The following is a 15,195-nucleotide window of genomic DNA, read 5'->3' as shown; positions in this document are numbered from 1 at the left end:
AACCCCTTTGAAATCCCTCCTGGCCAGGGGAAAGCTCCTCTCACCTGTAAAGGGTTAAGAAGCTAAAGGTAACCTCGCTGGCACCTGACCAAAATGACCAATGAGGAGACAAGATACTTTCAAAAGCTGGGAGGAGGGAGAGAAACAAAGGGTCTGTGTCTGTCTTTATGCTGGTCTTTATCGGGGATAGACCAGGAATGGAGTCTTAGAACTTTTAGTAAGTAATCTAGCTAGGTATGTGTTAGGTTATGATTTCTTTAAATGGCTGAGAAAAGAATTGTGCTGAATAGAATAACTATTTCTGTCTGTGTATCTTTTTTGTAACTTAAAGTTTTGCCTAGAGGGGTTCTCTATGTTTTTGAATCTAATTACCCTGTAAGATATCTACCATCCTGATTTTACAGGGGGGATTTCTTTATTTCTATTTACTTCTATTTTTACTAAAAGTCTTCTTGTAAGAAAACTGAATGCTTTTTCATTGTTCTCAGATCCAAGGGTTTGGGTCGGTGGTCACCTATGCAAATTGGTGAGGCTTTTTATCCAACATTTCCCAGGAAAGGGGGAGTGCAAGTGTTGGGAGGATTGTTCATTGTTCTTAAGATCCAAGGGTCTGGGTCTGTAGTCACCTAGGCAAATTGGTGAGGCTTTTTACCAAACCTTGTCCAGGAAGTGGGGTGCAAGGTTTTTGGGAAGTATTTTGGGGGGAAGGACGCGTCCAAACAGCTCTTTCCCAGTAACCAGTATTAGTTTGGTGGTGGTAGCGGCCAGTCCAAGGACAACGGGTGGAATATTTTGTACCTTGGGGAAGTTTTGACCTAAGCTGGTAAAGATAAGCTTAGGAGGTTTTTCATGCAGGTCCCCACATCTGTACCCTAGAGTTCAGAGTGGGGGAGGAACCTTGACAAGCATATAATTGAAGTAAAAGGTTGATTGCATAAAAAACATATTTTTAAAATATCATCTAATAAAAAGGTTGTCTGATAGTGAACATACCATGTTGGCTTGTGCCTCTGTTTTGTCTTTTAGTTTTTCCCTCCCTTTATTTTTATTCATATATTTGTTTTTGGTTCCCATTATGTTGGCAAAAACTAGCTCTGAAAGCAACTAACCTATTGTAAATATCCCTTCAGCAGATCCCCAGCCAGTTTCCCTATGTGATCAGGAAGAATCAATCCTTTAACGCTGTTTGTATTCTTTACCACCACCTTTCTCTGTCTAAAAAACACAGTGAAAGTAACCATACTAATTGCCTTTTGGAACATCATTAATTTATTTCCACCTCAACCACTTTCTATTAATGTAATTTACCCAAAATGCTTCTTGAACTGTCAAACTAAGGTTATGGAAGGGTTGTTTTGTATATAATAAATTGCTTCCAAACCATTTGGGGCTTTCCTACTTTAGTGATTTTTGCGGAGTCTCCTTATTGGCGATTTGACCCTATTTGGTTTTTGATAGATGGAGAGATGTGGAAGAGATCTATTCTTTCATCTATTAATTTGTAATAGCAATGTCAAGGGGTGTAATGGATAATGAACAAGAATATTATACCAATTAAGATGGTAATGCCAAGTGTATGAGCTGGGATAAGTGCTGCTAAATCACTTTAATTTAAGCATGTGCTCCTTATTTCCATGATATCAGAATTAAGAGACATACTCTTAATTACCATCATTACACTCTTCAACCAAATTGTCTTTTATACTATATGAAGAATTTGTAGGAAGGGAGAGGGTCATAGTACACTGAAGTATTAAATTGTCTGATCATATTAGGGTCTGCAAAATTGCTACTGCTTCCTCTTTAAAAAGTTAGATTATGGAGCAATGAAACTGAATTTATTTATGATTGCCAGCTGTGTGTCCAATCATAAAATAAAAATCTAGGCCTATAGTAATACTTCAATAAAGATTATGGGGCTTCTGTCTACCACTTTAAAGGGTGCTCTTAAACAGATGCTTGAAATTACTATGTTATAATAGTGTATGGAATATTGATGGATCTGGAAACATTAATTTGCTGATGGACTGTAGACTAGAAAGTTTCTTTTTTTAAACAGTACAATGCTAAAGGCATATTATATGCAATATGCAAAATGACTCTGCCAAGGTATTTTCAGAATATTTAAAAATTGGAAGTGTAAAACAAATTATTTTCATGACTGACTTTATTTTCTCGATTGGTTGTAGATTTCACTTTTTATACATTACAGCCCCTATCCTGTAATACTTCAGTTTGTTATATGTCAAGGCCCCAATCCTGCTGGCATAGTGCTGCCATTGAACTTATGGCTCTGTGTGGGTGCTGGGGCCCACCAAAATAGGGCTCATCGTAGCATCAGGGCTTACCGTTGCTTATGAGTGCAGTGCTGTTAAAACTGGTCTCTCTTGTTCTTCTATTATTATTAAACAAAACTATTCTTCAAATAATTAATGTTAAAAAAGTTGTTTGGACTCTGCAAACAGATACTAAAAATACATTAGTAAAATTTTAGTCCTAAAATCACTTGACAGCATTTTCTAAGCTTTATGTCATTGTATAGAATGGTTTTGTTTATATTTGCTGCAGTTATTATTACTGTTTCAGAGTAACAGCCGTGTTAGTCTGTATTCGCAAAAAGAAAAGGAGTACTTGTGGCACCTTAGAGACTAACCAATTTATTTGAGCATGAGCTTTCTGTAGCTCACGAAAGCTCATGCTCAAATAAATTGGTTAGTCTCTAAGGTGCCACAAGTACCCCTTTTCTTATTATTACTGTGTTTTACTGTAGTCCTTAGGGTCCCCAGTCATAGACTACCACTCTGTGATAGGCACTGTACAACTCTAAATAAAAAATCCCTCCCCTGAGGAACTTACATAGTATCAGTACATAAATAAAACTACTCCTTCCTGCAGTTCTTAAAGTACTACCTACTGCCCTCCTATGCATGTAGCTCCCATTGAAATCTATTCTGTTCCTGTGATTGCACTGAGGGCAGAATTTGACCCATAATGCTTAGCAGCTTATGGTTCTACTTCTGACGCTGACTTTGAACAAAGAGGTGCTGTTCCAAAAGCAACTTATTTAAACAGTTGTAGATTATTATTTTATTTGGTAGCTCCAGATTTCCAGATATTTGTAGACATGGATTTGTAACAAAAGTATCCTCCTAAATCTTTCCATTTTATTAATTGGCAACATGCAAGGATAGAATATCAAATGCATATTTATGTCTCATGGTAAAACAAAATAAAATAAATACTTTTTCTTCTGCTAATTATAGATTTTTGAAACCGTAGTCTGTCTTGATATTTTTCTTGGCAAAGGGTATTTCCTTATGGGATATTCAAAAGGGTGTTTTCAATTCTGCTGCTAGCTCACATTTACCATTTCTTGCCAACAATAATAGTATTTGATTTTGCTCATGTTGAACTTTCCGTCATTATTCGTGTGTGTGTGTGTGTGTGTGTGTCATATCCAGAAATTGACTTGTTTGTACCAAGGCAGTGCTAGTTTCTTAGGGCTAGACCATTAGATTGGGGCCTAGCTCAAGGTAAGGGGCAGGGCAATACCACATGATCCCTGGAGCAGCCCAGAAGGGAGACTAACTCATTTGAGCACCATCATCCTCCTGATCTTCTCACTGTTCTGGGGAGGGTGTCACAGTATTTGCTTACTGATACACTGGCATAACTAAAACTTACAGGTGTGTGTGGAGTCTAGGCTCCAGCTACTCCCTTCAGCACTTCCCACCCACTTTGGGGTGAGGGTGGGAAATGTAGCCTGCTTCCCACTTTCACAGGAAGCTATAATACAGTGCATTAGCACAAGGAGTAAGGGAGATGACTAATACCCCCTGTATTCCCTGCTGCTTGAATGCAAGGTGTGCCACAATCTGGCCTTTAGTTTGTAGGGAAACTCCAGTGGTTTGATATAGTAGCCACCCTTTTACTGATGACTTAGCTACTGGGGGCTTTTTAGGACTTAAGGACCTTTTAAAAATTGGGATTTTAAATGAAACTGAGGAGACAATTTTAAGTAAAGGTGTGAAATAAAGAGCAGGATTGATACACAGACAGTGAAGACATTGACACTCTGATTTATACTGTCATCTCATTTTTGTCCCATTCTATTTGCTGTCCTTTGAGTTTACACACGTGGACTCCAATCCTGCAAACCCTCTAGGCACACAAGTAACGTTGAGGGCTATTTGCACATGTACAGTGATTTAATGTGTAAATATTTCAGGATTATAGCTTATGAAATGGTTTGGTAACACAAAGGTCTTAGATTTGATAACAGTTTATGATAAATTATAGACATTCTAGGAGACTACACATTATCAGCGCTTTTCTAAAACTGTTCTTTTGGTTTTGTTTTCCACTGGCTGGGCAGATAATGTTATTTTTTACAAAAAAATTCTCTTCCACCTAAGGACTTGCTCAGTTTTACTTCCAGGTAAAAGCAGCCTTTCTGCCAACAGAAGCGTTATGTACAGCAAACGACAGCTATCTCCTCACACTTCAACCCATTTTTGTACTTTATTGTTCTGAGGAGTTGCCAGTAAGCAGGTACTACAATTATATAGTTTAGCATTGATCTTTTTTTTTTAGATTTTCTGTTCAAAGAGAAAATATTGTAGTTGTCAAGAATCCATCAGCTCCTCAGTAGTGAGAGATTTTTTTCAGCTAATTGCATTAGTTACCCAATAGACTGTAATGACTACTTTAGAGATACTTTGTTCTATCCTGTAAATACTTATTTAGACAGTGTTTAACAGCACTTATTTGGCTTTCGTGGTTGCTGTGGGGCTATTATGGTTTGTGAGGCTCTTTTTGAAAATAGTGAATTGTGCAGTAGGTTAAGAACCCATGAAAGTAGATGTTGCTAATGGGAAAACTAGCATGCCCTTAACTGAAGCCGAGATAGTAGGTGCTATTAGAAGGCACATTATTCACATCATCTAAGTACTTGATCGTCATGCTATGTAGATTCAAATGCCACCATGAATTTATGCCGATATGTCCCACCCATGAACCATTGCAAATGATAGTTTTCCTTTTAAAATGTGTCCAAAGTATAGAGCTGTGAGCTGCCATAGATGTACATTTAGAGTATTTAGAATACATTACCAAAAGGAAATATGCCTAGGAATCTGAGCTTTTCATGCACGTAGCATTTCCTCATGCTTTTCCAGCAGAGTCCTCTGCATATGTTGTGATGAGCTGTCTTGGACTGAGTGTTAATGATTAAGGAAAGAGGAAACACCTGTTTGAGACAATAAGAACAAAATTACCACTGATCCTTTAAGAGATGCAAGGGTAGGAGAAAAAAGGAGTGAACTAAAATTCTGCAGAGTGCATATTCCTTAAAGCTCCTGTTCCTGGAGGAAAGTGATTAGATGTAAATCGCAGATTTTTTTGTAAGTAAGTTTATAATCCTCATGGTTGCAAAGGAAAGTTCGAAAACAGGACGCACAAAGACTCAAAAACCAGAAAGCAAATAAAAAGCTCAACGCTTTTTACAAAATATATCATGATCTTAAAGCCAATCTCATGATTTTTTAGTTTCTGACTCATTATTTATAAACTGTTGGGATTGATAATACTGCAGTTGGCAAAGGAATTTCATTGGGTGAGAGGAAGAGTTGCAAAAGCATGCTAACAAAATGAGGATGGGACAAAGTGTGGCTGTTGAGAGAGAACACGCTGTGGGCATCAAGACGTGCCAAGAGTTAGGCTGTCAGTTTCATGGCAATTTTGAGATCCAGCAGAAGGAATGACACATTTGCAGAAGTTCTGGTGGAAAGGAAGTGGGGAACTAGTGATTTCCAGATTCTCTTATCAGTTTTTGGCAGAACTGGTAACCATACATTTCCCCGGGAAGAGTTGTGAGTGAACTTGTGGTGGTGCTAATATGTTAGGAGCATTTTGAGAGTTGTGTTCCAGAGATAAATAGATTGCAACCCAGATGCATAATTAGGTGAGGCTATATGAGTGTCAAGTGATGACAGAGTCTGGGAGACTGAATCTAGGCAAGACAAAAAGACAACGGTTGTGAGGATAAGAGGAGAGACCAAGAAATCTGATTCATCCAATAGATTTTTGAGAAGGACTTTATGTACTGCTATCAGTTACCTCTTGGTGATGGATGAGCAGCTAAAGGGCATATTCAGAGGCCAGTGGTAATCAGCAGTAATTGTATAGTGCTGATATTTTGTTTGTACATCATTTGAGCAGCAATCTTGGGTTCTATTTGATGCTTAATTGCTGAACAGCTAGGTAAATGACTTAGCAAAGCAAAAACCCATTTAACTTGTAAATCAATGCTCCTACACCATTTTGAGATTACCTTAAACTTCAGACTGTGCAACAGACAAAGGATACTGAAAGCACAAAAAGTCCTTATTGCTAATACTTTTAGAAAAGAATCCCATCTCACACAGTATTTTTAGACTGTAAAAAAAAATGTTAAAAATCAGTGCAGTTTTTTTGGAAGGATACAGACATAGGGCTTAATTATCTGTGAAGAACAAGAGAGTTTTCACATTAATTAATTGGAAGAGTAATGTTAGGATTTTTCTGAAATAATCTGAATTGATTAAATAAAATCCAGTGATAAGGGAGATGATTTACCGTTTGTAACTTATTAAAGATGTGAGAATAGTTTAAAATAAATTTGTGAACTAAATGTATGAATCCTGTGGAAAACAACAGGGGCAGATATGGTACTTTCTACTTGTTTGATGGAATAAAGGCAACTGCAAAAAGTTGTCTTGTGATATACTATCTGACTGCTTAATTTTGAGAATACTGAAATATTAAGAGATAAGAACATTAATCAAAACAAGTATTGTAAAGTGAAAAGTTTTGGCTGAAAGGCTAAAAACAATTCTTGTTTCCTAAAGAAAATAGGAACTGATAGCTATCTTGGGGCCCACTCATCTCCCTATGAGATGTACTTAGAGGGGACCCTGCACAATTGAATCTTCCAGCATGGAACGGTGGAAGGGTCAGCTGCCTCTGTGGCACTGATCTCCCCTTCCCTCACTTCCCCCACCCACAAGCCATCAGCAGTATATCAGGTCAGGATCTGTGTGTGGAGAAAGAGTTGGCCTGGACGGTACAGGTAGTGCACACAAGCCCCACAGGGAATCTGAGCTTATCAGGGCTCATTGAGAACATCCTGAGCAGCCCTTGGCAACTCACCACCCTGGCAGGAATCAAGACACTTTTTGACTGTTTATAGCCCTTTGATCTGGCAACTGCCCACTCTGGCAAAACAAGATGTATAACATGTTGGAGACAGGATTTTTGAAGTCAACAGTTTGCCCCATTGTCTTTCAAGTGTCTACTTAGATGTTCTTATCTGGGAAGTCATTGGATTGCTTCCCTGTTTGTTATTCCCATAGCCTTCTCTTGCTAAATCAATGCATTCACACAGGCAAATCTTCTGACCCAAGTAACCCTGACTGACCAGGTTTCATACAGTATTCATAAATTGTTACATTACAATATTCATAAGTACAAGTGATTAGATAGCAGCCACACTTCAGCCATACTGCTGTGCAAGCATTTGAACTACAAACTTGAGAAAGAAATAATTTCAAATTAAAAAATTAGTTAGTGTAGTGAACTGAGCATTGCCTTTTTCTGGCTAGTCCCAAAGGCCTGTAATCAAGTAATCAAGAATCATCAAAAAGAGGTTAACACTTCTCGTGAATCATCTGGGAAATGTTTTTACTTAAAAAGCTTTTTATGCAATTTTGACTCTGTTGGACTGATTGTCACAATGATATTTTTGTCTGAAAACCTCTCCTAGTGTACAAGTCACAAGAACTATGCAAGTGGAATAAAACTTTCTCAGGATACAATATTCCAGTCTATAGAATACTACTTCTCTGAGAGCAAATGGAAGATGTACAACAGGTCTAACTGCATTGTACCAAACAACTGCTGTGGCAGTCGAACGAATTCCAATATAGCTGACTATTTATTGTCTGCTGATATTTTTTTAAAGCAATAAAACAAACTACACCCCTCCCCCAAGCCTTTCAACTAGTGAACCGTTGGCTAATTAATAAATGTACAGTATACTTTAAAAAAACACCAGGCCAGATCCTGCCCTGTTAGGGCAGCTTTATAGCACTCTTCTGGTACAAAACCCAGTTGTCAGATGATTTACCCAACCTAGAGGAATCCTTGAGTGGCGTGTACCTGCTCTTTTGACAAGTTCTGTGTGGGCAAGGCTCTCTTATGTCCCAGCTAACTCTGGTTGCTGAGAGAAATTAGAGCAGCTCGCCCTCCTGATGAATGGATTGGTACAGATTGGATCCAGGAGGCATAAGACCACTTTCGCATACAGCCCTTTGAACACTCCGTAGCTACAGCTGAGTATCTGGGCTCTGACTATATCTGATGGGCTTCGAGATTAAAAAAGCTAATCTGTCATGTGTTACAGACAGTCAGTATGCAGCAGATTTCCCATTGCACAGTGAGAAATTGCCACTTGTCTCCAATATTAATATTTCTGTATTTATTATCTTATTTATGAGAAAGTATTTCATGGAACTGTACACTGAGTCACAGAATCACTGACCCTACTTTGAAAACATATACTTCACCTTTGGCCAAGTACTTGGTGGCAGATGGAGCGTATTATCCTATGACAATGTTGACCATTGATGTCTCTTCAGTCAGTATCATTCATTTGAATAACAGAAATAAAACTAATCTCCAGGATCATTTGTCTCCTGTGTTGAAGGTATATGTCTTATATTTTTGTCAACATATTTTTATTGTAATGCTGCAATAGATCACTTTCTCCATTCCATTAACATCTCTTAAATTTAATCCACAGTGTAGCATGTTAGGCACTATTTAAATCACAATGAAACTTAATGTTTAATATAGTCAATATTTTGAGTGTCTGTTTTTTCAACACTTAGATTGAATTAAATGATTAGTAATGTGTTTTATATATTTGATCAGAAGAAATACAAAAATACAGTGTATTGAATTTGCGATGACTTTGACAAATTGATTACACCTGGAATATATTTGCTAGACCTCGTCTGTGTTGCATAGAAGACCCTGAATAAGTACTTTAATCTTCCCTTTCTCTTGCTGCTGCCTGACACAAATTTTCTTTAAAAGTCCATCAGTTCTCTAAAGATATTTATTTCCTGGGCAATTCTGACAATTGGTCAGAGAGATCAGATTCGCAATATAAATTCGTTTTAAATGCCCAGACTTGCACATTGTCTTTTGATTTTCCATGCTTTAACCTTTTATCCTCCGTGAAAGACTGCATTCCCAGCAGCAGCAGACTCCAGGGATCATCATTTTTTAAATTCTTTGTTAGTATTAATAATTTATGGAGGCTTGGATTAGATATAGGCTATGCCGGCTTTTTGCCTAAATTGTGGAAACCAATTCTCTGTGTCTGTCTGAAGAAGAATGAATCATAGAATCATAGAATATCAGGGTTGGAAGGGACCCCAGAAGGTCATCTAGTCCAACCCCCTGCTCGAAGCAGGACCAATTCCCAGGTTAATCATCCCAGCCAGGGCTTTGTCAAGCCTGACCTTAAAAACCTCTAAGGAAGGAGACTCCACCACCTCCCTAGGCAACGCATTCCAGTGTTTCACCACCCTCTTAGTGAAAAAGTTTTTCCTAACATCCAATCTAAACCTCCCCCACTGCAACTGGAGACCATTAATCCTCGTTCTGTCATCTGCTACCATTGAGAACAGTCTAGAGCCATCCTCTTTGGAACCCCCTTTCAGGTAGTTGAAAGCAGCTATCAAATCCCCCCTCATTCTTCTCTTCTGCAGGCTAAACAATCCCAGCTCCCTCAGCCTCTCCTCATAACTCATGTGTTCCAGACCCCGAATCATTTTTGTTGCCCTTCGCTGGACTCTCTCCAATTTATCCACATCCTTCTTGAAGTGTGGGGCCCAAAACTGGACACAGTACTCCAGATGAGGCCTCACCAATGTCGAATAGAGGGGAACGATCACGTCCCTCGATCTGCTCGCTGTGCCCCTACTTATACATCCCAAAATGCCATTGGCCTTCTTGGCAACAAGGGCACACTGCTGACTCATATCCAGCTTCTCGTCCACGGTCACCCCTAGGTCCTTTTCCGCAGAACTGCTGCCTAGCCATTCGGTCCCTAGTCTGTAGCTGTGCATTGGGTTCTTCCATCCTAAGTGCAGGACTCTGCACTTATCCTTATTGAACCTCATCAGATTTCTTTTGGCCCAATCCTCCAATTTGTCTAGGTCCTTCTGTATCCTATCCCTCCCCTCCAGCGTATCTACCACTCCTCCCAGTTTAGTATCATCCGCAAATTTGCTGAGAGTGCAGTCCACACCATCCTCCAGATCATTTATGAAGATATTGAACAAAACCGGCCCCAGGACCGACCCTTGGGGCACTCCACTTGATACCGGCTGCCAACTAGACATGGAGCCATTGATCACTACCCGTTGAGCCCGACAATCTAGCCAGCTTTCTACCCACCTTATAGTGCATTCATCCAGCCCATACTTCCTTAACTTGCTGACAAGAATACTGTGGGAGACCGTGTCAAAAGCTTTGCTAAAGTCAAGAAACAATACATCCACTGCTTTCCCTTCATCCACAGAACCAGTAATCTCATCATAAAAGGTGATTAGATTAGTCAGGCATGACCTTCCCTTGGTGAATCCATGCTGGCTGTTCCTGATCACTTTCCTCTCATGCAAGTGCTTCAGGATTGATTCTTTGAGGACCTGCTCCATGATTTTTCCAGGGACTGAGGTGAGGCTGACTGGCCTGTAGTTCCCAGGATCCTCCTTCTTCCCTTTTTTAAAGATTGGCACTACATTAGCCTTTTTCCAGTCATCCGGGACTTCCCCGGTTCGCCACGAGTTTTCAAAGATAATGGCCAATGGCTCTGCAATCACAGCCGCCAATTCCTTCAGCAATTGACCACAAAAGTTAAATGCCACAAAAGTTAAAAACCTGTTCATGTTCCAGTAATTTATTTTTGTTTTTCCCCTGTACGGAGATTGGTTCTTGCAAAGTTATATAGGAAATTCGGTCAGATTCTAAAACCTTTCTGAAGGAAAGATTATCAAAATAGGCTGCTGTAGTCTCCCCCTCCCTTGGTTGTTGTTTTTTCTGACATGTAAATGACTATCAGAATGTAAGATAAATGTTGCTAAGGTATTACTTGGGGACAAGAAATGAGTAACTCTACAAAACATGACCTAGTTCCGATCTGCCTAATTAGTTATGCATAGCTATAATGAAGAAAATCTATGCTTCAAATGAAAATCTTTTGCCATAGGTTAACTGATTAAATGGATATGCTTTCTGCCTGTATTAAGCTTCCTCACTTAGCAATGACCAACACTGCAGGGTGTTGTAGAGTATTATAACGACTTTTCATGGAACAGTTTCAGTTGCATATTGTGGTTAATTTTCCAGCATGTCAATCATTACATTTGAGAGAGGACTCCTATCATGCATGAGTTCTCCCAGCACAAAGAGGAAAAAATATGTATATCCTTGCGATAGGGTTTGCAGACCCCTCACTAAGACTAAAGGGGTGATGGGGCAGTACTGGGCCAAGAAGGCCCTGGCCCTCAGCAGCTGCGAAGCATGCTCCAAATAGGAGACCTGTTCGAAATGGGACTCTGGCAATGAAGCTGCTGGGAGAGTGTAAAAGAGGCTGTACCCAGGGAGGAAGCCAGTTAGTACCTTCTAGGAATACACAGGGGAAGGAATGTGGGTAAGGCCCAACCAGTCAGCCAGAAACCTGACCCCTTTTTCTCTCCCCTTCTCCCTGACAAGGAGGAAATCACTGAACACTGCGAAGTGAGCTGGGAAGCCCCAGCCGACTGTCAGAATCACTGAGACTACTTGAACAGCCTTCTGTCAGAAGGGAAGCAGAGAGCTGCGACCATTCCCCAAACGAAGGAAGTCCGTGGGTGGTGGTGGGGGCGGGGGTTGGAGGTGGCCCAGGAGAGGCTGGTCTGGGGTATCAGCCAGAGAGGATAGACACATCCCTTGGGCTCTGGACCATGTGCAGAGAGATCACCCGGGTCTCCTTACTCTTCCCTTTGCCCCAGTCCAACATAGAGAAGGACAGACTGTAACTTGGCTGCCAGACCCTGAGATTGCCTGACAAAGCCCCCTGTCCCGCCGGGCTTTGGAGACTGTTGTGCCACAGCATGTCCACTGAGCCAGAAGGCCTCTGAGTGAACCCCACTACAATCGTCTTCCTTGCTTTCAAGGTTCTGTGTTATAAGGTGCATGACAAATTGAACAACATTTGTGCTACTCGGCCCTTTGACCTCATCAGGCAGCTTTCCAGTCAGAACACTTCCATTCCAAATCGCAGTAATCCCCTCTTGTGAACACCTAGGCTTTCCTGGACTGTACCTCTTGGCATGTCACAAGTTTCTATTGGAAATGGCAACTACTGCACTTCTCAAGAAGAGAGAGAGAATCCATTCCAATTTTAGGAAAGGCATGATGCCCGCTGCAGTGGGCTCTTTCTGTCCTCTGCTTCACCCCTTGGAAAACTCACTACTGCCACAAGGTCTGCTGAGTGAACTCGTGGGAATGATCCTTAGCCTTTGTGGGATCTGAAGGAGAGATGGCAGCCAGAGGCACAACTAAATGCATCTCTTGTGAGCAGGAGGGACCAGAAGCCTCCATCCTCCTCATGTCTTGATTCCTCTCTGATCAAGCTGCCTAAATTCAGCATTCTTCTAGGCTCATGTGGGGACTGAGAGTTTCTACCTGTTGCCAAGACTCACCACCATCCTCAAGGAAGCTCAAGAGCAGCCTGTTATTAGGAGCCAAAAACCACTATTATTATTGGAACCTTTGAGAAGGCTGCTATAATAATGCCAAGACACAGCATAAGTAGTGTACCTCCTGGAAAGATTTACAAAGGAGTACAAAATTCTATACGGACCCATGCTTTCCTTAAAGTCTTCCAGAAACCTGAAGTTGCTAAGGATTATAGGTGAAAAAATGTTTAAGACATCATGTTGAGTGGCAGGACAATTTACAGACTTCTCTTTTTAAGAATGTAAAAGGTTTCTCTACTTGACCAGTTCCCAAAAAGCCTCCGGGGGGAATAAAATCAATTAATCATTTGTCATATCCAGATGGTAAGAAAATGAACAATTTCACCATTGGGCTCTCTACCCAAAATGTTCCTAGAGGAATATAAATTCATTCTTAATTTGCCATAGCCAGATGGTAATTCGTACCCTAGTCATTCTGAAGGGTCTTCTGCTTTGCTTAACGCTGGATCTGGCCTTTTATTTTGTCCACCATTAGTCAAGGCTCATAGAAGGCTAAATGAGTCTGAATGTCAGCTTCCTCATATGATCTCAGACAACGCTGATCTCTTGTACTTCTAATGTAAGGACTGATGTTATGCTAGTAAATATTTGCCTTTGGAGCTGTGTGAAGACTGAGTTAATTACAAACAAAGACTATGTTTAGTAGTAGTTAAGATTATGGAAAAACTTCATGCAATCAGAACCTTAAAAGAATGCAAATAAGAAGTTAAGGGGAAACACATGTACATTCCTTTCCACCTTCATATTTCCCACAATGCTGTTGATAATGCAGTCCAGTACCCCCATAAGGCTTTCACATCTGTATCCAGCAGATACCCAAAAGCAACTTCAACTTCATCAAACTTGTACTCAAATGCAAAACCTTAACAGTGATCTCATCTGCTTTTTTATCAATTATATCAATAGGTTAGCTCATCTGACTGTCATATATTCCACGCATTTCAGAAGTTATTCTGCCCCAACGCTACTGGTCATTTTTTAAAAAAAACAATGTTTTATTGAAAAACAGTTTCAATGGAAATTTTTCAACCAGCTTGAAGTTTTTGTCCCCAGCTGACTGTGAAGGTGATGTGAAAATATTTGTGGTCTGAAAGAGTAAATTTAATTTAGGAATCATTATCAACTGGTAATGATATTGAAGTGACTAGCTGAGACGGTCGTCCTCCATTGTTTATGGGGAAAAAATGGGAATGTAGGTTGCTGAGTGAATCAATCAGTTGTAGTCTATTTTTATATAGATAAAAGCATCTGTTCAACTAGTTTATATGTGAGGAAATCGGACACCTTCATGCAGCTAATGTGTTGTGGTTTAATTTATTCATCATGATTTAAGTTGAAAGAAAGTGGAAATTTATCAAGTTTAAGATGACAAAATTCAGTAACTGGTACAATTCTTTTTACTACACATTGCCTTTAAAAATTGTCAAACTCATTACAGATAACTTGAAGGACCACCAAATACCTGCCGATAAGGTCTTGTTTTAACTACCTCAAATTTTGTTTTGATATCGGTTTGACAGTTACTGAACTATGTGATGTTGTTTTATCATGTACATTTATTACTTGCCCTGCATTCTGCCCATAATCCATTTCTTCCAGAACAACTAAGATTCCAAGTCACTGAGCAGCTTTGAACAGCTGCCATATTTGTAAAACAATAAAAATTTTCAGGGAGATGTTGCCTTTCCCACCCTCCCAACTCCTTTTTAAATCTAGAGTTTCTTTCTAGAAATGCACTTCCTTGAGGATCAGAACGAGCAATATTCATTTCTGGATCAGTGACAGATTTACGGTCTAATATTTTGTGATTTGTTTATTAGAAAGCAAGCTTTTTTCAATGGTGTATATTTTTCATGGTAGATCATGACACTTTACAGCTTTAAATATTAATATGAATTATGTAAATAAAAGGTTTTAGGTACCTTTTAAAGGTGTTTTATTATTTATTTGTTTGTTTGTTAGTGACTATAATTAACAAGGCACCTCCCAGAAATTCTGAAAGGGATGGGCCATGACACAAGAATCTCCCAGTGTAAGGACAGACACACAAGTTAGAGGAAGGGGAACAATGTTTGTTTGTTTCCAAGTAGATTTGTTGTAGGTAGGACTCAAACCAAGAATATTTGCTGTATGTAGCACAGCAGAAGTGCATCTTTAATAAGGACTTAAATGTAGAATTTGTTTCCGAAAATTTAATAGTTAGAATTTTTTGTTTATAAGATCTATCGAGTTGCAGTCATTGGGTGAAATCCTGGTCCTGTTGAAGTCAGGGGTAAAATTCCCTTTGACTTCAGTGGGGTAAAGGGTTCACTCATTATACTAAGAGAAGCTGGGCTGACATGTT

At 39.6% G+C, this 15,195-nt stretch overlaps 1 protein-coding gene across 1 annotated transcript in view; it reads left to right on the top strand.

Annotated features, from left to right (window-relative positions):
* The window catches only part of ADGRA1 (adhesion G protein-coupled receptor A1), a 464,598-nt gene that overhangs the window by 243,670 nt on the left and 205,733 nt on the right, over positions 1 to 15,195 (top strand). The window lies entirely within an intron of this gene.

This window comes from Lepidochelys olivacea, assembly GCF_965140295.1.
Source record: "Lepidochelys olivacea isolate rLepOli2 genome assembly, chromosome: 7".
In the NCBI taxonomy this organism is placed as follows: domain Eukaryota; kingdom Metazoa; phylum Chordata; order Testudines; family Cheloniidae; genus Lepidochelys; species Lepidochelys olivacea.
The sequence above is the reverse complement of the archived record's forward strand: the minus strand, read 5'-3'. Positions and strand labels throughout refer to the sequence as shown.